The sequence below is a fragment of the Rattus norvegicus genome, chromosome 19 (assembly GCF_036323735.1).
Source record: "Rattus norvegicus strain BN/NHsdMcwi chromosome 19, GRCr8, whole genome shotgun sequence".
NCBI classification, from domain to species: domain Eukaryota; kingdom Metazoa; phylum Chordata; class Mammalia; order Rodentia; family Muridae; genus Rattus; species Rattus norvegicus.
The window spans coordinates 29301993-29328839 of record NC_086037.1 but is presented as its reverse complement, the minus strand read 5'-3'; positions in this window follow the sequence as shown (position 1 = coordinate 29328839).

Below are 26847 nucleotides of genomic sequence, written 5' to 3'. Positions count from 1 at the left end.
GAGGTGAGGTTTAGCACAGGGTGTTTAGGGAGGCACAGCTTTCTAGAACCCAAAACCTTAACAGGATAAGAAAAAGGTGACCTTGCAGACCCAGGAATGAAACAAGAGCATTTGGAGCGATTCATACCTGTTCTTCATGGATCTCTCTGTCAGAAACCTCAGGCGATCTCTCAGGTCATTTCTCTCCTCGGAAATGAGCTGCAGCTCTTTAATCAGCCTCTCCTTTTCCTTCATGGCCTGATTCTTGCTAAGGTGAGTGCCAGGGGATGATGTTTCTCTCCCAAAGTCTGTAGGTAGAAGAACACAAGTGAACCTGCATGGGGAGAATGCATAGAGTGTTCATAGACCTCAGTGAGGCCTAAACAGGAGAACAAGCCTGGAACCCAGTGTCCTTGCTAGGTGATTGGTCTATGCTTAAAAGGCATCCTCAGTGGATCTCAGTTCTCCCACTACTCTATAGAGACCAAGAGATGTAAGCAGCCAGGTGTTCCCTATGCCGGACATCACGTGCTTACATGTACCACGGAGATGGCTTCTCCAGGATTATTATCAGCTGAACAGGGTACAGCTTGGTTTCAGGACCCTCACCCCTCTGGCTTCAGAACTCAGATGATAAATTCACCATCCACAAAACTTGAGTGATTGGAGACACTCAGATGTCCTACCCTGATACTCTAAGGCAACAACTTTGGATTTAAAACGCATTTCCAGGGAGGATATGTTCAACAGACTTATCAGTGTCCCTATGTGAAATACCAAATGCCCCAGAAGTGCGAATAGGTTACAGGCTGAATCTTGGTCTACACGTTCCAAATAGTTTTGGTATTGTAGAAAAATTTTTGTAACATACAACCTCTAATATATAAAGCAAACGATGACCCTGCCAGTTAGAAGAAATCGGAGAAGGTCTAAGAACATAAGGTTATTGCCTGGAGCACAATCTCTCCCTGTTACTACTGTCAGATACCCACTGTATTTAAAGAAGCAATGATAGTGAAATACATTGCTGCCCTGTCTAAACTCAGAAAAGGTGGACTGTCCATGACTACTGATGGTGTATTTATATCAATGTAACAGAACAAATGAACTGAAAAGTAAAGACCAGAAGTTCACAGTATAATAGCATTGGCCTTACCATATCCTCCCAGTGGAGATGGGGAAACTAAAGTTCTGAAATCCTTGACTTTAAGGAATTGTGATATTCATGGAAATTCAATTCCTTTTCAGATGCTCCAGTTGCTGTGGCCCCTTGCTAGAAAGGTCAGCTTAAGCCTGCAGCCACCCTGGCAGGAAGCTCAAAATACACTGCCCAGAACTTACTCCACATTCCCCAGAAGTGCTGTGTTTGTCCATCATTACTTTGAGACGAAAGGCCAGACTCCTTCACTCTAGTCTCTCCAGAATCGACGTTCCCCCTCCCAAAACGCTTGCGAAGACAGGAAAACATGTCTTAGCTTGTAACTGCCAGACTCAGACTGAGAGAAACTAGGGCACTGGTTGTCACTACAACACTGGTGACATCACAGAGGATGCCAGAACTCTCTAGGAGACAATAGAATGTCCAAGAAGGGACAGCTGATGTCACGGGGAGCAGACTTTGCCTCCTGCTAATGTTCTCCCTGTACTGAGCATAAGCAGAGGTGCCCTTTCCAGGAGACTTTTCTGGGGAGAGCCACTGAGCACCTCCTGCTTCCAAAGCCAAATTTTCCTCAAGGCTTGATTATAAAAACCTTAGTAATTCCTATGCATCTAAATGAATGTTTCCTTCCATATCTTGCCCCAAAATGTCTCATCCTAACTCAAATTGTCCACATTCACCAATGTTAGCCATTAAAACTTCCTGAGATTTCACACCAGCTTGAATATGCAGTCAAAAGTTCTCCTGTCTCATTCTGTACAGGTGCTTTATATCACATCAAGAAATAGTCTGCATGGTAGTTTACAACATGCGTGTGTATTAGGGGAACACTCATGAAGTCATGTGCTTAGCAATCGACAATTGCCAGAAAATTCCTTAGGAGAAAGAGTTGAAGTCTTTAAGGTGCTAGGAAAAGTGTGGAGACCAGTTGGCAGAGGAAAATGCAATATTGGAGACACCAGTGAAGGGAACCTCATGCTGCTTGTGGGGTTCTGCTCTCTGCACCAATGTCGCTAAAGGAGCACTGATCACAGGCCTGAGTAAGATGTACCATGAGCTTCTATCAGAAAAATAAAATAAACAAGAGATATAGAGGGTGCACAGAAATGTCTAAAATGAGGCTATAAACATCATTAAGTGGATAGAGCAAGGTCCCAGCACCTGTACACTGGGAAATGGCCACCACACCAAACACAAAAGTAGTAACACATTTATCATAGTAAAACACATTTATAATAGTAAAAAATGAATACTTTATAGAATGCACCCACTAACACTGATTGATCACATCCGTAGTTCAAATTTTGGGGGCAAATTCATGGCCTTAACTACCTTTGTCTCAACTTATATAGCAAAAAATAAGAAAGAACGAGAAAAGACAAAGTCAAAACTAAAAGCTCAAGCTTCTCATATGAGGATTGCAGGAAGTGTTATATGGGAGTCAGTTCTGATTAGGCCATTTTAGATAGAACAGTGCATAGTGACCCTTAATGTGATGGGCCCTATATAAAGCTTTTTGCAATATTGGAATTTTAACAAACCTCATCCAGTATGTACGGAAGAGGCAAAGATGTGATCACCATGTCCTTACTCTGTATCAGGTTATTTTTCTGCATCCTTGATTGTCAGGCATAGAACAGCAACAATCTGAAATAGCTGGTAGACATGGAACAAAGTGGCTAAAACTATAGTTGTGGGTTACACACCTCAACTGTGAAAGGCTAATGCTGTGTGCACAGTCCTTGGAGGCCACTCTTTTAAGCCTAATTATTTCAAATTGAAAGGAGGTTTATCTGAGCTCAAGGTGATCCTGGCCAGCCAGGTAGAGGGCAACATGTGATACTTGAGACCCTGTTTTAAACGAGCACAGAAATCCACACTTTATTCAAAGCATCATCTACGAATTCTCGATTATTTACCATTCTCTCCCTACCAGTCATTCTGTTTGGAATGGTAGAAAACAACTGGAACTGATCTTTCTATTTTAAGGACCTTGATCTCTCTTTTTTTAGGTCCACATTAAGAGTGCATACAAATGGACATCACCATCTGAACATCTTAGTATTATCTACTCTGTATATATAGCCTAATACTGTGCCTATGAAAATCTTAAGCTTCCTTGAGTGTAGTTGCCCCATCAAGAAGTGTGAAGTTCTGAGTTCAAACCCCAGTGATGCTTTAAAGGGACTAGAAGAAAGCGATCAGAGATACTCCACTTCTTTGTCCTTAGATTAAATCAAGTTGACACAATGTGAACCTGGTGGGCTATTTAACCAGCATCTTTCTCCCAACCCCACTTCCACGAGTTCAGTCCATGGCAGAATTCATCCCCCACCATCCTAGATATTTCTTTGTATATTTCTACAAGAGCCAGGTTTCTTTTTTTTAATAGAATTAGTTGTAGTCAATCAACTGCTGCCCTATGTGAGAAATGATTAGTATCTATTGCAACTTACCACAGTGTATTTGTGTATACAAGTACATTATTGGAAATCCAGCATTACTGAGGGATTGGAAACCAGTGCTGTGGCCTTGCCTTTCTGTGCCTCTTCCTGGCTCACAGGCAGCTGGGGGCAGACCTTGAGTTCCTCTTCAGGGACAGAGTGATGTTGAATGGGCACTGAGCAGGCAGAGAAACACAGCTGAGGCAGCTCCTTTCAGTTATTAAACACATCATCTCCTTCCGATCTTAAGGGCTATTGCTGAGGTCTTGCCCCCATACCTACCTTAATAGCAGTGAATTTGTTACACAGCAGCCAGCTCTTTCCTATTGCTCTGTAATACTCCTCCACATCATGGATGCCAAGAAAAACACTAACAAAGAACAAAAAACTCTGACGTTGAACTGTGTGGTGCTGGTCACATACCCTGTTATGTTCTGTATGTTATGAGGTTTGTTAATCTTAACAAGTTCCCCAAGTGTATTCTTCACATAGGACCCAATAGATTCAAGGAAAATAGGAACAATTATGTGTAAAATGGCCTGAGTCAGGGCCCACAGATCGAAGCATTTCCAACACTTGTGCACCAGCCCATGTGGATTTTGCAATGAGCGGGGCCTAGCAATGTCCAGTACACAGTTGTGAGCTGTTGCTCTGGTTGAACTGTATTGGTGTGTGCATTAATAAACTACACCTATTTAAATGAATTCAGTGTCCTGTGGTTTGAATCCAGACCCCTTGACACCAGGTCTTCCCTTCTGCAGCACTCGGGAAAAAGGCTAAGTTTAGGAAAGGTGACCTCTTGTCATAAGTTATGTGACAAGAGGGATGGTGAATGATCCCTTGTGATAAGAATCAAGGTTTCCTCTGTGGTATTTAGGTCTATACTGGCCCTGTGCAACAGCTTCAAGAACCCATTTCTGATTTTCCTTGGGATTCCCGTGATGATGCACTCAGACAGGATTGGAAACAACCAAAACGGTGGTCAGACTTGATTTATAAAATGTAGGTAACATTGCAAACTTATGTTGTAGGATATTTGATCATATTGTCATCCCCAATATTGTGTTATTTACTTAGAAAAATACCTTCTGGCTGTGTAGTTCAGTACTAGCACCAATATTTAACCCTAGAGCTATTTTTGTTTGTTTGTTTGTTTTTTGTTTTTGTTTTTGGATGAACAAGTACTTTCCTATTTTGTGGCCCAGCCCTATCTCTTACTTCTTTGCACAGTCATAGAGAGACCTCAAACATATACTCAGACAAAGCCAGGGGAGTGTATAAAAGGGCCTAAGGCAATACCACATAATGACATTGAAAGTGGGCTCTCTTCTTGATCCACGCCTCCAGCTCTCCTGACATCTACATGAATTATAACTCCTAATGCAGTGTAAATGATGTCTGCGCTATTGCTGAAGGAATCATGAGAATAACAACTCTAAACATTCCACCATGGATAGAATTTGTGGAAAGAGGCAACTGGCAGCCAATGAGAGGGCTCTACAGTTAAAGGGGCTTGCTGTCAAGTCTGATGAGCTTGACTCAATCCCCAGGACCCACGTGGTAAAAAGGAGAGAACCAAGGGACAAGCTGTCCTCTGGCTTCCACTCATGTGCTTACATGTATGTGAGTATATATGTATATGTCTGTATGTACGTGTGGATATGAATGTGTGTATGCATGTATGTGTATACGTGTATATGTATATGTGTGTATATGTCTGTCTATATGTGTGTATAGGTGTATTTGTATGTGTGTATATGTATTGTATGTGTGTGTATGTGTGTATGTATATGTGTATGTGTGTATGCATGTATGTGTGTATGTGTGTATGTGTGTGTATGTATGTGTGTATGCATGTAGGTGTGTATATATCTGTGCATGAGCATGAATGTGTATAGTCATGTATATGCATGTGTTTTCAGGTACGTGTATTCGTGTTTATGTACGAATGTATGTGTGTATATGTATGTATGGACACACAAACACACACAATGTTAAAACATAAAAAGCTCCTTGGAGTATTCACCGTGCCTGGATAAGTGGTGACCATGTGGGGGAAACACATGTCCATGTAAGCACACCTGTTCACGTGCACTGAGCAATGCCCAGCCTGGTCTTGAGCTCACTACCTGCCCAACGATGAGTTTCTGCCCACCTGGTCTTCTCAGAGCCAGGCGACGATTGTTCCTGCCATTCCAGTTCTGTTCCAGTTTCTCATGCCACAAACCTTCTAGCTTGAATCGCACCTACTGACGCAGGAACCTAACAGCCTCCAACCCAGTGAAGTAAGTAAACTTCTTCCTGACATCCTCAGGCTTGGTGTCCCCCATGAGTCACAGGGAGGAAGGATGGCATGCACCAAGGAGAAGGGCCATGGGCAAGGAAGACAGGATCATAAGTCAGTCATCCCTGACACCAGCAAAGTGTGTGCTTCAGAGCTGGCTCTGCTCACTCTTGTCCCAGTGGCAGGACTTAAGAGTGGTGCATACCTGTCACCCAGCGCTCAGAGACGTCTGAGGCATGAGAATCAGGAGTTCATGGCCATCTTAACTAATGGTGAGATCAAAGCCAGCCTGGGCTGCATGAGACTCAGTCTCAAAGCAGGCAAGGAGGAACTTGCTATATTTGAGCAAGGAAGCTGCCATCCTCCTGGGTTCTAAACATTCACTGCAAAACAGAAAGATGCTAGGGCTAGTGTGGCAGAAAGTAGGAGACAGAGAAGCCAGGTTAACCCTCACTAATCTTCTCATGCTGTGTGAGCTATGAGTAGATGGTGCCCTATACACTGTGGACAGGATGGTCTCTCAGACAGTTCAGAAAGCCATGGAGGACTCCAGCAATTCTCCACTTGGGTGTCACTTGAGTCTTATATGTGTGTGTTTACAAGCCAAAACATAAAATCCATAGGTGACTGTGTGAATTCAACATGGCCCAGCCATGTGCTGGAATATTATTCAGCCTTACATAGGATTCAGATTCTGATCCTTGAACAGGAATGAGAATGGTAGCCATTCTCCTAAGTCAGACCTCCAGGCAGTGCAAAGACAAACTAACACTGTATGACACCACTGAGGGCTGCAGTGTCACCAGTTATATAAAGACAGAAAGCAGGAAGGTTTACAGAGCCCCAGGGGTGACATGGAGGGGGGAGGTTGGAGGGTAGGTGTGTAAGTGGGACTGAGCCTCAGAGGAATCAGACATGGCTGCAGAATATGCATGTGGTTGCCTCCCATACCTGTGGGTGCTGCCTCCTCAGAAAGGCAAATACAGCAAAAGAAAGGACCAGAGGGGACAGGCTCTGACCTCCTGTAGACACACACAAATGACGTGACAGAATGTGCACACTGCTGCCTTGCTGCAGGAGCAGTTGAGCTTCCAGAAGGGTTGAAAGAGGCTGGAAGGGCTGAGCATGGCACTGAGTTCAAGGACATAGCTTTAGGTCCTGGGGAACCTACGGTGCCCAGGCCCCATCCTGCTGATACTGAGGGACACAGCTGACATTCAGGGTGATGGCTGGGCTGGGCTGGGGAATAGGTGTCCACTCTCACCTGCTCCAGCTTGAAGATGTGCTGGGTGAAGTAGGACTGCAACTACTTGTTGGATTCATTGATGCAAATCTGCTGGAAGCTATTCTGTTCAAAGTCCTCAAATCTGAAAATGGCCAAGACACCAATGGGCAAGCACTGGGAGACAAGGTTTTGATATAGCCGGGGCCTCCTGGGAAGACTAGCCGTCCTGAGAGGAGTTGCAGAAGAGGGGATGTCTTTTCCTGACCTGTTTGGTACCCAGTGTTTTATTGCCAAGGGTTCCTTTATTACTTCTTGATGGAACCAGGCCTGCACATATCCAGGAAGCATTGGGGTGGAACCTGGGCTTGGTGCCCACATGCTGGCATCGCTGAGGGTGAAGTCTAGCCTATCACACTTCCAGCAATGAGTGCAGATGCCTGGGTTCCTATATAATGGCGGTTCTTACCGTTCCTAAAATTGTGACTCTTTATTTCAGTTCCTCATGTCGTTGTCATCCCAACATAAACTTATTGGAGAGCTACTTCATGAGTGTAACTTTGTTACTGTGAGGAACTGTAATGTAAATGTCTGGTGTGCAGGAGCTCTGATGTAGAACCCACAGATTGAGAGCAGCTGCTGTAGAGGATCAGAGTCCCCTGCCAGCCCTGGTGTTTGCAGAGATCCCGTGGGTTCCTAGTCTCCATGGCTTTCCCAAGGACAGGGTTTATTCTTGGCCGTCTCAGGGCCTGGGACCTCACAGAAACAGCCTCTCCCATGTCCTTCCTGTTGAGAGTGTGGTTGGTCCTCAGCACAGTCCAGTCAAACAAGGCGCGGTATAGACACTTGGCCAGGGGTCTCCTGCAGTTATGGCCTCTGGACAGAGGGGTTTCTTACCTGGGGTGGGGCAACCGTGCCAGGTACAGGCAGTGATGCTCAGAGTCAAGACCTACTTTTCTCTTATTTTCATAGACAAAGTTGCCCAGGCTGGCCTCGAACTTGCCGTGTAGCCAAGGATAATTAAACAACTGATCCTACTGCCTCTACCCCCCATGGCCTGGCATTGCAGATGAGTGTCACCAGAGCTGGCTTGTCACAGCTGCTATACGGCTCTAAGTCAGGGGCCTCATGTGCAGGAGTTTTATGACTGTGCCATCCCAACCCCGCAACCAGGGTTTTCACCTTTCTCCTGCTGAAGTCTGCTTAATCCTACCCTGGCCCCAGGACACAGCAGCTGTGGGAGACTCAAAGTCTGGGGCTTCAGCACAGCATGGGTACACAGCATGGCATGCAGCCTACATGGCTGTGAAAAAGCCAAGGAAGTGCTTCTCAGCTCACCCCCTGTAGGAGTGTCTAGTCCATCCTTCTCTCCATGGACACAGACATCTGCTTCCAACTGCCCGACATGTCCCTCTGGTTTTGACTTTCCTGGATGCCATGTCAATGCCACCACACAGAGTGCTGCCTCTACTGGGGACACACACACAATCTCTCTGGGGGACATCTGAGCCAAGCAGGGATTGGGTGCACTGCAGAGAGGTCAAGTCATGTCGTGAAGTACCTTGTCCCACAAAGGCTCACTGTTCAGGGAGTTGACTGGAAAAGTAAGCTTATGCCCCTGGGCAGGGTCCCCATAGGGAGTGTCCCACACCCTGCTATCAGGTCTATTCCTGGTGCCATGCAAATTCAATTTGCAAGACCAATGCTCTGGAAATGTCAAGAGCTAACGGAAATGTACCAGGAAGTGCACACCATAGCAAAGGGAGAGGATGGCACAGAGACCTATGCTATGGGTTAAGGGGCACGGAAAGGCCACCTCGAGCACAGGGGTCAGTCACCTCTTTCACAAACAAGGCTAATGGTCAATGCTCTCAGCTCTGGGAGCCTAAAGGGCTCTGTGGCTCCTAAGCCCTGCAGCTGCAGCCAGAAGCAGCACTGAACAGGATGTAAATGCTGAGGATGGTGATGTCAATAAAACTTTATTTACAAAACCAAATTGGTGGTGGTGCTGGTGGTGGTGGTGGTGGTGGTGGTGGTGGTGGTGGTGGTGGTGGTGGTTGAGGACTGGTTCATTTCAAAGCATGCTGGAGTGGCATGGCCACTGAGCATCGGGAAACACAGAAAGGAATGAGACCGGACGCATGGCTCCCAACTCCCTAGACGTCGACCTATGGCACTGGAACAGGGTCCCTGAAGGTAAGTCTGGACAGTCAGATAAGGTAAGTACATTTTATTACAAGGAAATGGGACAAGATAAATCTTCTCTTCATCTCGCTATGCTTAAGCATCTTTAAGAGTTCAGGGAATTCATGTCTCATAGTCTGGTTTAGAAAAGTGTTTAGAGACAGCAAGAGTAAACTCTATGATTCCCTGACGAGGGTTCCAGGGATTCTGATATCTGGGTCAAAGTGAAAGTTAAGGTGAAAAAGGCTGTTAGGCAGGGCAAAAAGATTCCAATTTCTGGTCTCTTTGGGCTGTAATTTTTACTGTGTTCAAGGCCATGAATGCAGACAGGGTAATAAGGAATACAGAACAAGAAGCTAGAGCTTCATTAAGACAAAACGAAAGTAAAAGTTTTGCCCTCTGCACCACTGCCTGAAGCAGGTTTTTCTAAGTCGTTTCCCGAGGATGGCATGTTGACCATTAGATTCACAAGATGATGATGACAAATTCACCTGCTTTTTCTTTTCCTATAATTAGGCCAGCATTGATTCAAGGTGTGGCCCAACCGACTTATTATAAAGGATGATACTGGTTGGTTGAAAAAGGTAGTAGCTTTCTATGAACCATGTATTAAGTTTTTATGTATATTAAAATTAACATTGGAAAGAACAATGGTAGGAGAGGAAGCTGGAGGACAACTGCTGCAAATGCTTGCTTTTGAAAATGCTAATGAAGAGTACAGGAGAGCATTATTACCTATAAAGGAGGCTGGGGATATTAATGCTTATATGAAGGCATGCAAGGGTATCTTTTCTGAAAATGGAAAGATGCATATTTGGCATGTATTGATCCAGATAGAGTTATTAAATTATATGTTTAAATACTCTTGAATATCCTACAGGCACTTTCGCTCAGGATGAGTTGCCTTTAGAATGGATATAAATTAAATAAAACTTTAACCAAACATTAACAAATTATGAGGAACAAATTTCTTTAATTATTCAGCAAGGCATACAAAGACCTGTTACACTGTGGGGATATGATTGTGCTGCTAATGTTTTCCCATTAAGGAAAGATAAAGTGGAATATTTAATGCAGATGTCTGAGGTTTTTCAATTAGCCATGATTTCTTACACTGGAAATATTGAATTTCATCCTCCCCATAGTAAATTGTGGGATTTAAAAAACCAAAAAAAATTTGATAAATACACTAATTTCTGTTGATCCATTACCATCAGCCTTTACTGTGTTTACAGATGGTTCTAACACCAAGATGGCTTATTGGACCAAAGATTAATTTTGGGGACAAGAATCTTCTTTTGGGTCAGTACAACAAAATGAATTATTAGCGGTAATTAATGTATTCCAGGATTTTACTCATGATGTAAAAATATTATAGCTGAGTCCGCTTATGTTGTAGGAGTAGTACAGAATATTGCGACTGCTGTTGTTTCTACATCTAAGCCTATATTAAATGTTATTCTCACATATTAAAGGACTATTGTTATTATGAAACTCTAGAATATTCATTACACATACTAGATCACATTCAAAATTTCCAGAATCTTTAACACTTGGCAATCATATGGTAGATCAATTAGTGGCATTTGCTACCCCAGAAGAACACAGTCATAATCATGCCAATACAGGATATTTACATATTAAATATAAGCTTCCCTATTCTTAAGCCAAACAAATTATTGCTAATTGTCCTATGTGTCAGTCTTCACGTATAAAATGTATTCCATCTCAAATTAATCCCAGAAGGATGCAACTTAATACATCGTGTCAGATCGATATAACCCATATTTCTGAGTTTGGTCGCCTTTCACATATACATGTAAGCATAGATAATTTTTCAAAATTTGTCTGGGCTACACCATTGCCAGGAGTACGCACTGCTCATGTTATACAGCATCTATTGGAAACTTTTGCTGTTATGGGACTGCCTTCTAAAATTAAAATTGATAATGGACCAACATATATTTCTTATCAATATAAACAATTTTGTCAACGATATCCTATTGTACATATTACTGGTACAGAACACAATACACAAGGACAAGCTTTTGTTGAAAGAATTAACCATACCCTGAAATGACAAATTATAAAATTAAAAAGGGGGAAAAGAGATGGCCTTATGCAACCTGAATGGAGTTTGCAGACCAGTCCCAGGGCTATATTGGCACAAGCATTATACGTTATTAATTTTCTTAATTTACCACAAGGTGAAGTTATATCAATAGCCGATAGACACTTTGTTGAACTTCCCCCCAGAAGGCATGGAACAGACATATGGATAAAAATTGCCCGGGATGCTGAATGGCAGGAAGGGACATCATTGTATATAGGGGAGAGGGTTTTGTCTCATTACAGGATGGGAGACTATTCTGGTTACCCGGGAGATGGATCTAAGCACAGAATAATAAGAACTGCTCCCTACCCTCAAAGGAATCCAGTTAAACCAGCTACATTTTTCTCCTGATGGATGTTCTCAGGAGATGAGGAGGTGTCCTCCATTACTGAGGCCCTGGCTTCTCTTAGTGTCCACAAACAACAATGGATAAGGATCCGTGCAGTGACAACCCTATTACCTATGTGGGGTCAGGTGAAGCGATTAAGCACTGAAAGGAATAATTTTGTCTCCTTCAGGAAAGTCCTTTACAGCTGAGCACTTATTCTTAGCAATGTGTGTTTTACTCATGGTTTCTTCTGCTGCGGACAATGCCAGTTATCAGGCTTATATTGCTTATCCTGATGAAATCCTACTACTTGTATGTTAGTAAATATATGGATAATGACACAGAACATGATTGGAAGTTTATTCAAGCCTATTTAGAGGGTAATGAAAGTGCTTCAAAAGTAATTAATGCCTTGAAATATGATGTTTGAATGTCTTCTGGTAAACAGCTAGAAGATACTACCCCTATGGAAATAGCGAAATTATTGGCTGATCAATTGACAGGATTAGATCCCAAGGCTTGGCTTCAAAGGATTTTCCATAGCATGGGAGGAACTAGTTTTGCCATAATCTTATGTACATTATGTATTATGTTGCTTTATTTTTACATGACTAAACCCCTACAAGGAACTTTAGCTATGTTATGTAAAGTGTTACTTTAAAACAAAAGAAAAAAGAAGGAATTGTTAAGACATAGAGATGCAGCTCCCAGGCAGGGTCAAGAAAGGCCTGGTGACAGATTCAAGTAGGGGCTGCAATGCCGCCCTGGAGAAGAAAATGTTTTTCTCACTTGGCCTTAAATTATGTTCTGCTGTGTCCCGTTTCTGTGGAAGTGGTTCTAACGCTCTCTTGGTAATGGTGAGTATATTTTGATTATAATAAGAGAGGTTATTTGTTATATGAATATTTTTAGAAGAAGCTTTTGTTTATTCGTCTTTCTTTGTTTATTCTTCCCTCATTGTTCCTGGTATCCTGGGAATAATGATCTTATGGTATCTTGACACAATGAAAATTGTAGTGATGCATATTCTTAGCTTAATAAGGATTAATAAAGCTTGCAACTGCATGCAGTTTCTTATGCCTTTGCTCTGCACCCCCTGTGTCCTGGGGGTATGTGACCATACCCAGGGCCCCAACTCACTACACATTGACAATGGGTCACCCCACAAAACAGAGAAGCATCTACCTTAGTCAAAAATGGACATTTTATTGAATGCATACACTAACACTGATTGATCACATCCATAGCTAAGATACTAGGGGCAGGTCCGTGGCCCAAAATACATTCCTCTAAACCTATAAAGCAAAGAAAGAAAGAAAGAAAGAAAGAAAGAAAGAAAGAAAGAAAGAAAGAAAGAAAGAAAGAAAGAGAGAGAGAGAGAAAGAAAGAAGGAAAGAAAGAAAGAAAGAAAGAAGGAAAGAAAGAAAGGAAGGAAGGAAGGAAGGAAGGAAGGAAGGAAGGAAGGAAGGAAGGAAGAAGAAAAAACACAAAAAACTTAAGCTTCTCATAGGAACTTCGCAGGAAGTGTTGTCTGGCGTTCATTTCTGATTAGGCCATTTTAGATGAAACAGTGCATAGTGACCCTTAATGTGATGGGCCCTATATAAAGCTTTTTGGAATATTGGAATTTTAACAAACCTCATCCAGAACATACAGCAGAGGCAAGGATGTGATCACCATGTCCTTGCTCTCTATCAGGTTATTTTTCTGTGTCCTTGATTGTCAGGCATAGAATAGCAACAATCTGAAATAGCTGGTAGACATGGAACAAAGTGGCTAAAACTATAGTTGTGGGTTGCACACCTCAACTGTCAGTGGCTAATGCTGTCCTCAGAGACCTCGGAGGCCCCTCTTGTAAGACTGTCTATTGGAAATGGAAGCACTGACTTCAAAGTGAACCGGGCCAGCCAGGGAGAGGGCAACATGGATACGTGAGACCCTGTCTAAAACCAGCACAAAAACCAACCCTTCATTCAAAGCATCATCTATTAATTCTTTATTCTTTACCACTTTCTCCCTACCAGCCTTTCAGTCTGGAATGGTAGAAAAGGACTGGGAATGTTCCTTCTATTCTAAGGACCTTGATCTCTCTTTCCTTAGGTCCACATTAAGAACACATGCAAATGGGTATCACCATCTGAACAACTTAGTATCATCTACTCAGTATATCTAGCCTAATACTGTGCTATGACAATCTCAAGCTTCCCTGAGTTTCGCTGACCCAGCAAGAAGTATGAAGTACTGAGGCCACACCCCAGTGATCCTTTCAAGGGGTTAGAAGAAAGCCATGAGAGATGCTCCACTTCTTTGTCCTTAGATTAAATCACATTGTCACAATGTGGGTGGACTATTTAACCAGACATGTTTCTCCCAACCCCACTTTTATGAGTTCAGATCATGGCAGAATTCATGCCCCACCACCCTAGATATTGAGTTTAGTGATATGTAATTATTATTTAAACCTATGTATTAAATTTTGTCATTTTGTTAATTTTTGTGGTTTTCACAGTCTTCTTTGATTAACTTTCCTAGTTTTATTAATTTATCCCCTGTGTTCTCTGGTATTTTGTCCTTCCCTTCAAACTAAAGTATTCCTTTTAGGATCCTCTACAGAGTTGTCTTACTGGTTATACATATTTTGTTAAATTTATTTTAGTGTGCATTAGTAAGCACAGTAGCTGTGCAGCTGCCTGCCCTCCATGGTACGAGATCTACTTTCCAAACAATAACGCTCAACTCTTACTGACTGTGTAGCATCTTGGCTGCTCTTTGTTGCACTTGGACAGCCCTCAGGACCAGGCTCTCCTCTCCCTTAACCATGGCTGCTGTCCTCTTCCTCTCTCCTCTCCATCACACACGTTCTTCCTTTATTCTTTGGCCGCTTCTTCTTCCTTCTTCCCTCCTCATGATCCTCTCTAGCAAAGCCCTCAGAAACTCCCCTCCCCCATCTCTCTGCTGTGCAGCTGTTGGCTGTTGGCTTCTTTATAATCACAGTTAACTGGGAACAGGGTCAGTTATTTGGGGTTAACCAGTCCTGAGTTCCACAAATTAGCATTAAAATACAAGCAGAATTAGGCCAATCCACTTCAGGGATTTTTGTTTGTTTGTTTGGTTGGTTTGGTTTAATTTTCATTTACCTTTTTACTTGTTATTTTATTTTTGGCTATTTTTTATTAATCGGTTATTTTATTTATTTACATTTCAACTGTTGTCCTGCTTTCCACACTCCCCTCATCATATTTACATCCCATTTCTGCTCAGCTTTGCCTATGTGACAGTGCTCCCCCACCCACACATATCCATTCCCACCTCACACCTCTAGGATCTGCCTTTGGTGGGGCTACAGGCCTCACCTTGAACCATAGAGCATCCTTGCATACACTTTGGCTGGCAGTTTGGCCCCTGGGAGCTTGGGGATTAGGGAAAGAAGATCTGTTCAGATATTAAAGCCAATGATTGCTGCATTCTCTTCTTTTTCTGGTTATAGGTGAAATTATGTTTGTGTGCTTCTCTTTTTTTAAATTATTGAGAGAAGATTAATTTCTTGGTTTTTCTTGGGTATAGTTCAGTTTATTGTCTTGGAGTTTTCGTCCTGTTAGCCTCTGTTGTGCTTTCTTACAGAAAAGAATTGTTTAAATTTGGTTTTGTCATGAAATATCCTGGTTCCTCCTTTTATGGTGATTGAGGATTATGCTGGATATAGGAGCCTGTGTCTGCAGTACATCTGCCCAAGATTTTCTGACTTTTAGAATCTCTGTTGAGAAGTCTGGTGTAATTCAGATACGTCTGAATTTATTTGTTACTAGATATTTATACCTTACCCCTTTTAATGTTCTTTCTTGATCTGTGCATTTAGCGTTTTAATTATTATGTGAATGGAGGAATTTTTCTGGTACAATTAGTTTGATGTTCTGTAGGCTTGTTGTACCTTTATGGCCTTTTCTTTCTTTACCTTATGGAAGTTTGCTGCTATGATTTGTTGAAGGTGTTTACTGGATCTATGAACTAGAAATCTTAATTCTCTTCTCTATCTATTATCCTTAGGTTTCAACATTTAATTGTGTCCTGAAATTCATGGATGTTTTGGATTCAATAAACCATACATGTTTATCTGAGATGGGTGTTTTGTGCTTTGTGGGATGACCTCCTTGACCCCAGGCTGCATGAAGAATCTCAGTTGACAATGGGGACATAAATCATGAGTTTGTGTAGCAAGACCCAGGCCTCTTCCAGGTTCTTAGATATTAACTGAAAACCTCAAATACAGTAGTGATGTGATAGTGTGGTGTGAATCTAGTTACTATTCTCTATTTTGATATAGATGACTCTTTTTGTGTCATGGTCAGCTTATAATGACTAGAAGACCTAAGCTTGAGAATAACCAAAGACTACATTGCTTCTCTAGCAGCTGAGCTTTTAAAAGTCCTGGTGTGACAGCAACTGTTGGTGGACATTCTGGATTATTCCTTCTGTACTTTAACTCTCTGTGTCACTTCCACCATCAGTAAGTTAGTTCAATTCCATAAATTGGAAATCCATCACCTGGAAGAAATACTCTTTTTTTTTAAAGATTTATTTATTTATTTATTATATACAAGTACACCGTGACTGTCTTCAGACACACCAGAAGAGGGCATCATATCTCATTACAGATGGTTGTGAGCCATCATGTGGTTGCTGGGATTTGAACTCAGGACCTCTGGGAGAGCTGTCAGTGCTCTTAACCACTAAGCCATCTCTTTAGCCCAAGAAATACTTTCTGAATATGATCTGAGATTGGCCATGGAAAAAGGGTAGCTTGAACTGTCCCACCTAGGTTCTGGGCCTGCACAGGCCTGCTCTCCAAAAGAAACCTGTGTTCACAGCTGTTGGCTGGCTAAGAAAGATTTCACGAGACGTGATACACAGCCCTCGGACTTCTGCTCCAGTCATCTGCACAATTTTTCCCGGACGATACCCTCATACCTCCAGCAGGCCGGTGATGAAGCTGTCCACTCTCAGCTCCCCTTCAGCCATCTTGTGGGCACCAGACTCTCCTCCCTGCAGCAGGAACAAGGGCTTCTCCATGGTGGCTGCAGCAGCAGTGGTGGTTTGGCATTCTCACCTAGGAGGCCCTATGCCTTTCTACCCCAGTTCCAACTCAGCTCAGGCCCGGGCCTTCCCCCATCCACTTCCCACGGAGCAGGGAGAGCAGCACCCACTAGAAATAAAAGGGAAGCCCTTGGTCCTGCCAAGACTGAACCCCCAGTGAAAGGGATTGTTGGGGGGAGGGTGGTAATGGGAGGAGGATGGGGAGGGGACACCAATAGAGAAGGGGAGGGGGAGGGGTAAGGGGGATGTTTGCCTGGAAACCCAGAAAGGTAATAACAATTGAAATATAAATAAGAAATACCCAATTTAATAAAGATGGAGAAAAAAAGATAAAAGTGTCACACATTTAAAACAGAAGAATATGGACCCTAATTTTAAAGGACAGTTCTGTCAATTAACTAAACCTTTAAGGAAGCTCAGAAAATCAGGCCAAACAATATTTTCTCGGTTTATGTATCTGTAATGTCGCATAAATAATAATGTCCGTTTCTTGCTGTTGTGGAGGGAATTAAATAGATAATATGTAATCATGGAAATTTTGAAGTACCATCCATTTTTCTGTTCATTAAATCACTCTTCCTCATTTCATTGATCAAGTATGTATGTTTTCTTTTCATAGTTACATGTATAATAAAACCAGCATAAAAACCTTCAGAATTGTATAAGCTTTCACTTTTAACAAATTAAATTAGTTGTTCTTTGTATTTCTGCTGAACATTTAAATGTTCTTTATATGTCCCAATGCAAGTTTATTAGGTACCTATAAACTTTAAACTCTGTTCCTGAGAGCATGAGTACTATTTAATCATATAGTAACTACACTCAGGCTGTCTTTGTATTAGAACCAATTATATCAGACTCTAAGAAAAATTACTATTGCGTAAAAGTTTGTGTGTGTATGAGTGTGAGTGTCTGTGTGTGTGTGTGAGTGTGTGTGTGTGTGTGTGTGTGTGTGTGTGCAGTACATGACCAAACAACTTTCAGGAGCCATTTCTCTCCTTCTGTCATGTGGGTCCCAGGATGTAACCCAGATGTTTGACTTTGGCAATAAATAATATTACCCACTAAATAAATAAATAAACAAACAAAAAACAAGCCACAAATCAACTTTAAAAGTAAAGGCCAGAAGTTCACAGAATAGTAGCATTGGCCTTACCATATCCTTTCTTTGGTGATAGGAAAATTAATGTTCTGAAATCCATGAATTTCAGGAATTGTGATATTCATTGAAATTCAATTCCTTTGCAGATGCTCCAGTTGTTGTGGCCAATTGCTAGAAAGGTCAGCTTAAGCTTGCAGGACGCCCACCATCCCTCCCCCCACCCCACCTCCACAGAAAGCTCAAAAGACACTGCCCAGAACTTACTCCACATTCCCCAGAACCACTTTCTTTGTCCATCATTTCCTTGAGACGAAAGGTCAGACTCCTTCACCCTAGTCTCTCCACAATCGACATCCCCCCTCCCAAAACACTTCTAAGACTGGAAAACATGTCTTAGGATGTATCTGCCAGACTCGGACTGAGAGAAACTAGGGCACTGGTTGTCACTACAACACTGGTGACATAGCAGAGGACGCCAAGAACTCTGTAGGAGACAATAGAATGTCCAAGAAGAGACAGCTGATGTCATGGGGAGCAGACTTTGCCTCCCTGCTAATGTTCTCCCTGTACTGAGCATAAGCAGAGGTGCCCTTTCCAGGAGACTTTCCTGGGGCAGAGCCACTGAGCATCTCTTGCTTCCAAAGCCAAATTTTCCTCAAGGCTTGATTATAAAAAACCTTAGTAATTCCTATGCATCTAAATGAATGTTTCCTTTCAAATCTTTCCCAAAAAATGTCTCATCAAATTGTCCTCATTCACCAATGTTAGCCATTAAAACTTCCTGAGATTTCACACCAGCTTGAATATGCAGTCAAAAGTTCTCCTGTCTCGTTATTACGGGTGCTTTATATCACATCAAGAAATAGTCTGCATGGTAGGTTACAACACGGGTGTGTATTAGGGGAACACTCATGAAGTCATGTGCTTAGCAATCGACAATTGCCAGAATATTCCTTAGGAGAAAGAGTTGAAGTCTTTATGGTGCTAGGAAAAGTGTGGAGACCAGTTGGCAGAGGAAAGTACAATATTGGGACCACGAGTAAAGGGAACCCTTGCTGCTTGTGGGGTTCTCTTCTCTTTACCAATGTTGCCAAAGGAGCATGCTCACAGGCCTGAGTAAGATACATCATGTGCTTTTATCAGAAAAATAAAATAGTCAAGAGATATAGGGGATGCACATAAACGGCTAAATGGTGCTTATCCATTAAGTGGATAGAGCAAGGTCCCAGCACCTGTACACTGGGAAATGGCCACCCCACCAAACACAAAACCATCTATCATAGTAAATAATGAATACTTTATAGAATGCACACATTAACACTGATAGATCACTTCCGTAGTTCAAATTTTGGGGGCAAATTCATATAGCAACTTATATAGCAAAAAATAAGAAAGAAAGAGAAGAGAAAAAGTCAAAACAAAAAGCTCAAGCTTCTCTCTCATATGAAGATTGCAGGAAGTGTTATATGGTAGTCAGTTCTGATTAGGCCATTTTAGATAGAACAGTGCATAGTGACCCTTAATGTGATGGGCCCTATATAAAGATTTTTGCAATATTGGAATTTTAACAAACCTCATCCAGAACATACAGAAGAGGCAAGGATGTGATCACCATGTCCTTGCTCTCTATCAGGGTATTTTTCTGCGTCCTTGATTGTCAGGCATCTAACAGCAACAATCTGAAATAGCTGATAGACATGGGAAAACGTGGCTAAAACTATAGTTGTGGGTTACACACCTCAACTGTCAAAGGCTAATGCTGTCCTCACAGTCCTTGGAGGCCACTCTTGTAAGCCTATGTATTGGAAAGTGGAAAGAGGTTCATCTGAGCTCAGAGTGAACCTGGCCAGCCAGGGAGAGGGCAACATGTGATACTTGAGATCCTGTCTAAAACCAGCACAGAAACCCACACTTCATTCAAAGCATCATCTACTAATTCTCGATTATCTACCATTCTCTCCCTACCAGCCGTTCAGTTTGGAATGGTAGAAAAAAAACTGGAACTGATCTTTCTATTCTAAGGACCTTGATCTCTCTTTCCTTAGGTCCACATTAAGAGTGCATACAAATGGATACCACCATCTGAACATCTTAGTATTTTCTACTCTGTATATGTAGCATAATACTGTGCCTATGACAATCAAGCGTCCTTGAGTGTTGTTGCCCCATCAAGAAGTGTGAAGAACTGAGGCCAATCCTCAGGGATCCTTTCGAGGGATTAGAAGAATGCCATCAGAGATACTCCACTTCTTTGTCCTTAGATTAAATCAAGTTGACACAATGTGAACCTGGTGGGCTATTTAACCATGCAGCTTTCTCCCAACCCCACCTTTCTGAGTTCAGTCCATGGCAGAATTCATTCCCCACCACCATAGATATTTCTTTGTATATTTCCACAAGAGCCAGGTTTCTTTCTCTTTTCTTAAATAGAATTAGTTGTAGTCAATCAACTGCTGCCCTATGGGAGAAATGATTAGTATCTATTGTATCTTACCGCACTGTATTTGTGTATACAAGTACGCTATTGGAAATCCAGCATTACTGAGGGATTGGAAACCAGCACTGTGGCCTTACCTTTCTGTGCCTAGTCCTGGCTCACAGGCAGCAGGGGGCAGACCTTGAGTTCCTCTTCAGGGACAGAGTGATGTTGAAAGGGCACTGAGCAGGCAGAGAAACACAGCTGAGGCAGTTCCTTTCAGTTATCAAACACATCATCTCCTTCCCATCTTAAGGGCTACTGCTGAGGTCTTGCCCCCGTACCTACCTTAATAGCAGCAAATTTGTTACACAGCAGCCAGCTCTTTCCTATTGTTCTGTAATATGCCTCCACATCATGGATGCCAAGAAACAAACTAAGGAAAACAAAAAAATCTGACATTGAACTGTGTGGTGCTGGTCACATACCCTGTTATGTTCTGTATGTTATGAGGTTTGTTAATTTTAACAAGTTCCCCAACTATGAGTTTCACGTAGGACCCATTAGAATCCAGGAAAATAAGAACAATTATGTGTAAAATGGCCTGAGTCAGGGCCATAGATAGCAGCATTTCCAGCACTTGTGCGTGAGCCCATGTGGATCTTGCAATGAGCTGGGCCTAGCAATGTCCAGTACACAGTTGTGAGCTGTTGCTCTGGTTGAACTGTATTGGTGTGTGCATTCAATGAACTACACCTATTTAAATGAATTCAGTGTTGGTGTGGTTTGAATCCAGACCCCTTGACACCAAATCTTCCCTTCAGCAGCTTTTAGGAGAAGAAGCTAAGGTCAGGAGTGGTGACATCTTGCCATAATTTATGTGACAAGAGGGATGGTGAATGGTCCCTTGTGATAAGAATCAAGGTTTCTTCTGTGGTACTTAGGTCTATACTGGCCCTGTGCAACAGCTTCAAGAACCCATTTCTGATTTCCCTTGGGATTCCCTTGATGATGCACTCAGACAGGATTGGAAACAACCAAAATAGTAGTCAGACTTGATTTAAAAAGTGTAGGGAACACTGCAAACTCATGTTTCAGGATATTTGATTACATTGTAAGCCCCATGATTTTGTTATTTACTTGAAAGAAAATATATGTCTGGTGGTGGAGGTCAGCACTAACACAGACATTTACCTCTAGAGCTTGTTGGTTTTTATTGATAGAGAAACTGCATAGAATTGCTATAGGGACCTGTGTCTTAGGTCTGTTTCCCTAGTATATCCTCTACATCTCTCATGATGGTGATCCCCTTTCTGGCTAAATGTATGTCTGTACACTGGGGAATTGAGTTTAGTGACGTGCAAATATTATTTAAACGTATATGTCAAATGTTCTCATTTTGTTAATTTTTGTGGTTTTTATTGGCTTCTTTTGATTGACTGTCATAGTTTTATTAAGATATTTCCTGTTTCCTCTGGTATTTTATCCTTCCCTTCAAACTAAAGTAATCCTTTTAGGATCCTCTACAGAGCTGTCTTACTGGTTATACACATTGTGTTAAATTTATGTATACTATGCCCTAATCAGCACAGTAGCTGGGCAGCTGCCTGCCCTCCATGGTATCAGATACTTTCCAAACAATACCGCTCAACTCTTACTGACTGTGTAGCATCTTGGCTGCTCTTTGTTCCCCTTGGACACCCCTCAGGACCAGGCTCTCCTCTCCCTTAACCATGGCTGTTGTACTCTTCCTCTCTCCTCTCCATCACACATTTTCTTCCTTTATTCTCTGGCAGCTTCTTCCTCCTTCTTCCCTCCTCATGATCCTCTCTAGTAAAGCCCTCAAAGCTCCCCTCCCCCATCTCTCTGCTGTGCAGCTGTTGGCTGTTGGCTTCTTTATAATCACAGTTAACTGGGAGCAGGGTCAGCTTCTTTGGGGTTAACCAGTCTTGAGTTCCACAAATTACCATTAAATACAAGCAGAATTAGACCAATATACTTCAGGGATTTCTTTAGTTTTGTTTTGGTGTCAGTTTTCTTTTACCTTTTCACTTTCTATTTTATTTTCGGTTATTTTTTTTATTAATTGGTTATTTTATTTATTTATATTTCAAATGTTTTCCCGCTCTCCAGACTCCCCTCATCAAATCTTACATCCCATTTCTGCTCAGCTTTGCCTATATGACAGTGTTCCCCCACCCACACATACCCATTCCCACCTCACACCTCTAGGATCTCCTTTTGGTGGGGCAACAGGCCTCAGGGTAGTCAATGGCCTCCTACCACATGGATGCCACGTAAGTCACTCCTCTTCTACACAGTTACCTAGAACCATAGACCCATCCTTGTATACACTTTGGCTGGTAGTTTTGTCCCTAGGAGCTGGGGGATTGGTGACAGAGGGTCTGGTTAGATATTAAAGACCAATGGTTGCTGCTTTCTCCTCTTTTTCTGGTTGTAGGTGAAATTATGTTTGTGTGCTTCTCTCTCTTTTTTTAAAAATTATTGTGAGGTGATTAATTTCTTGGTTTTTTTTTCCTTGGGTATAGTTTAGCTCATTGTCTTGGAGTTTTCCTCCTATTGTCCTCGGTTATGCTTTCTTAAAGAAAAAATATTGTTTAAATTTGTATTTGTCATAAAATGTCTTGGTTTCTCCATTCGTGGTGATTGCGAATTATGCTGGGAATAAGAACCTGGGTCTGCATTACATCTGTCCAGGATTTTTGGCTTTTTGAGTCTCCGTTGAGCAGTCTGGTGTAATTCAGATAGGTCTGAATTCATTTGTTACTGGATATTTATACCTTACCCCGTATAATATTCTTTCTTTTATCTGTGCATTTAGTGTTTTAATTATTATGTGAATGGAGGAAATTTTTCTGGTTAAATTAATTTGCGTTCTGTAGGCTTGCTGTACCTTTATGGCCTTTTATTTCTTTACCTTATGGAAGTTTTCTGCTATGATTTGTTGAAGATGTTTACTGGACCTATGAACTGGAAATCTCAATTCTCTTCTATGTCTCTTATCCTTATGTTTGGACTTTTAATTGTGTCCTGAAATCCATGGATGTTTGAATTCAATAAAGCATAGATATTTATCTGAGATGGGTGTTTTGTGCTTTGTTGGTGACCTCCTTGACCCCAACTCTTCCATTTAGTAGCATGTTGGATAATGAGACATGGTCAGGAATGGTGACTTCTTGCCATAAAGTATATGAAAATAGGGAGGTGACTTTATGTGTGTCAAGTATCAGTAGTCTCCTGGGTGGTTTTGGTCCCCGGTTGACTGTATGCAACAGTTTCAAAAGCCCAGGAATGATGTTCCTTGGGATTCCCATGGTGATGAACACAGACATGACAGAAAAAGACCAGAATACACAGGATAGTACTTGACTTATGTAATAGAGAGAACATTACTAAGTTATGTTACAAAATATTTGATCACACTGTGATCTCCCTGAATGTATTATTTAATGAAAAACTATTGTGTGGTATAGCATCGCCAGGGCACAGACATTTAATGCAAGAGCTCTTTGTTTACTGTGAACATGGACTTTATTACTGTTCAGCTCACCTACCTCACACCTTTACTGCAAAGCTAAAGGGCACTTAGGTCTAGAGCAGATCAAGGCACAACTTGATAGGAAATTAAGATAACTAGGGCAATGGAAAGTCTTTGAGTTGAAGGATTTTTAAGAAAGCGTGCAGAGGGAGCTACAATGCTCTTCTTCTGGGGGAACAGTGAATTAGGAAGGACAGTTGGGAGCTTCACTTAAATACAGCATCTGACTCCTGAGACTTCATTGGTAAAATTGATGTCTGGAAATTTTGTGTTGTAAAACAACACATTGGCTCTGCAGCTTTTGGCAATGCCCATGGACAGAGAGATCACAGCAGCTGGGGACAATCTGAAAGGAAATCAGGTTTTCTTAAGTCACCTGAGAAGTCCTCAAGGAGACAGGAAAGAATGGGTAGCACCATAAGAGAAGGCTTTAGGATCTCGTACTGTGCTACTCAAGATGCCTTGAAAATAGAAGCAGAAAATGTAAAACTAAATGACTTCCAGGAATTAGCTCATTTCTGTTTATGATTATTTCATATTGGCACTTTATACTTGATTTTTTTTAATTTAAAACAAGATGCTTTGGTTTTAATTCAAGGCTCTCTTGGAATCACAAAACCCTTACAACCCCTGTATGTCACCTGACATCTAACACTATGGGGCTCGAGATTCTACTTTTAAATGCATCACCATCGAGAGCTTCCATTTAACCAGCAGGTGTCCATGCCAGGCAGACACTGAGCAGGTTGTATGTTCTGTTAATCTCCACAACAACCCAATTCAGCAGAAACACGTCCATTTTACAGGTGAAGAAACCACAGCTCAAAGCAAATGAGTATCAGGGTCCCCTCAGTCTCACTGTCTGTCACTCAGACCCACATCCTTCTCTGTAAAGGGAAGCCATGGGCCTGATGTGGCTGTGCAAGCTGACTCTGCTGAGATGATCAATGCTATTCTTGACCCTGGGAGAATTTAAGACAAGGTGACCCACAGACTCCTGGGGTAGTTTCTGCGTCTGGGTCCTAAGGTAGGACACAGTATCCCTTGCCATGGGTCTCTACTCACATGAGGAGTCTGCTCCCATGTGTCAGCTTCTATGGCAGTGGCTCAAATCACTCCTAATGATGTAACCCTTTAATACAGCTCTTCATGCTGTGGTGACCCCCACCACAAAAATTATTCCATTGCTACTTCATAACTAATATTGCTACTCTTATAAGTTATAATATCTGATATAAATTTGTGAGTGGTTGCACCCCACAGGTTGAGAAACATTGCTTTATATATATATATATATATATATATATATATATACACATATATATATATATATATATATGTATATATATATTTGGAGAAGCCTTCATCTGAGGAGGACCTGATGCAGGTGTGAGAGCAGAGACACCCTGACGTAGTGACAAGTTTAGGAGGCCCAAGGCTGCTTGGCTTAATGGCAACAGAGATTCCTGGCTGAAGGCACAATCTGAAATCACTGTCCCCAGGACATTTCTTACCTCAGTTTTCCCCCATTACACGGTGTGTCTGCTTGGACATGTCTGTCCAGGAATCCAGTCCCCGTCGTCTCTGATACAGACAGAATGCTAAAGGTGAGAATGCTTTCCCTCTGTTCGCCCCAGTCACTTCTATAGAAGTGAGTTCAAATCCCCTGTGGGTAAATGTGTGTCTCACATAGTGTGTGAGACTTGAAATTCATCCATTTGAGTTGACAAAAACCAACTCTCACTTCAGATTTATAGCTGACCAACACTTAGTTTCAGGAGAATGAAGAAGCTGGCCAGGCCTGCAGAGTCAGATCCCCTCCCTGCCTGGGACAATCCCACCCACTGCAGACTTCAGCTTCACCCAGCAGCTGTTATCAGAAAATCTGACCTTAAGGTTCTGAAGTCCACATATGCACAAACCCTAACGTTGTTAGATGGCGGATATGGGGTTTTTCTCCCATTTAAAATCATTCAGGCCTCTTCTCTCCCCTGAGATGCACTCTGTTCTCTCAGGTCTGTTGGTCCTGGAAGGACCTCGGTTCAACTGAAGGCCTGGGAGGGAGGGGGAGGACCTTTTTTTGTAGAATGATCATGGATCAAGAATGTAGCCCCACTGTGACTGGGCAACTAAGCTCCAGAAAATCTTCCCCAGTCACAGACCTGGGTCATGTGGGAGCCAACACTGTTTAAAAGGGAGAGCTGGTTGCTTTCTCCTGGAAGAAGCACTTGGGGGTTGATTGTCACTTCTGAACCTTCTGTTCTAAGTCACTTCTCAGAAGGGGCACTTTGCTCTGACTTCTCCATGGGACCTACACAGCACTGGGAGTGGAGGATCCTATGGAGTTGCAGCTCTGAGCTGGGAGGGGTAGCTCTCACACTATCTTGAAGAAGCCTGTTTTCACAGCTGATCTGGACCTGAGGAACAGGTGCTTTTAAAGAAGCATGTGAAAGCATCTCCTGCAGGAGAGCTCACTATACAGGGAAAGTCACACAGGATAGGGAAAAGTGGCTTCCCAACTTCCCCAGGGCACTCAAACCAGGGAGGATTGTTGAATTTGTTGGTTGTCTATTGTTATATCCCCCATTTATTTCTAATTTTGTCAGTTTAGGTATTGTCTCTCTGGTGTATAATTTGTTTGAGGAAGAGGTTGTCTCTCTGATGGACCTTCTCAACAAAAAAAAAAAAAAAAAAAAAGAAAAAGGAACCAAAAAAAAAAAAAAAAAAAAGCAAGCAAGCAAACAAACAAACAAACAAAAAACCAACACACAGCTCGTGGTTCCCTTGACTCTTTGTATTTTTCTCTTTGTTTGTAATTATTGATTTGATTTGAGCCTTGAATTAACTTCCTGCTGTCAAATCCTACCAGACACTCTATAAGATGAGGCTTTGCCTCACCTTGTAAAAGTAGCATGTAATAAATGAAGCTTTTGCTGCTCTCTCCAGTGGGGATGACATCACAATCT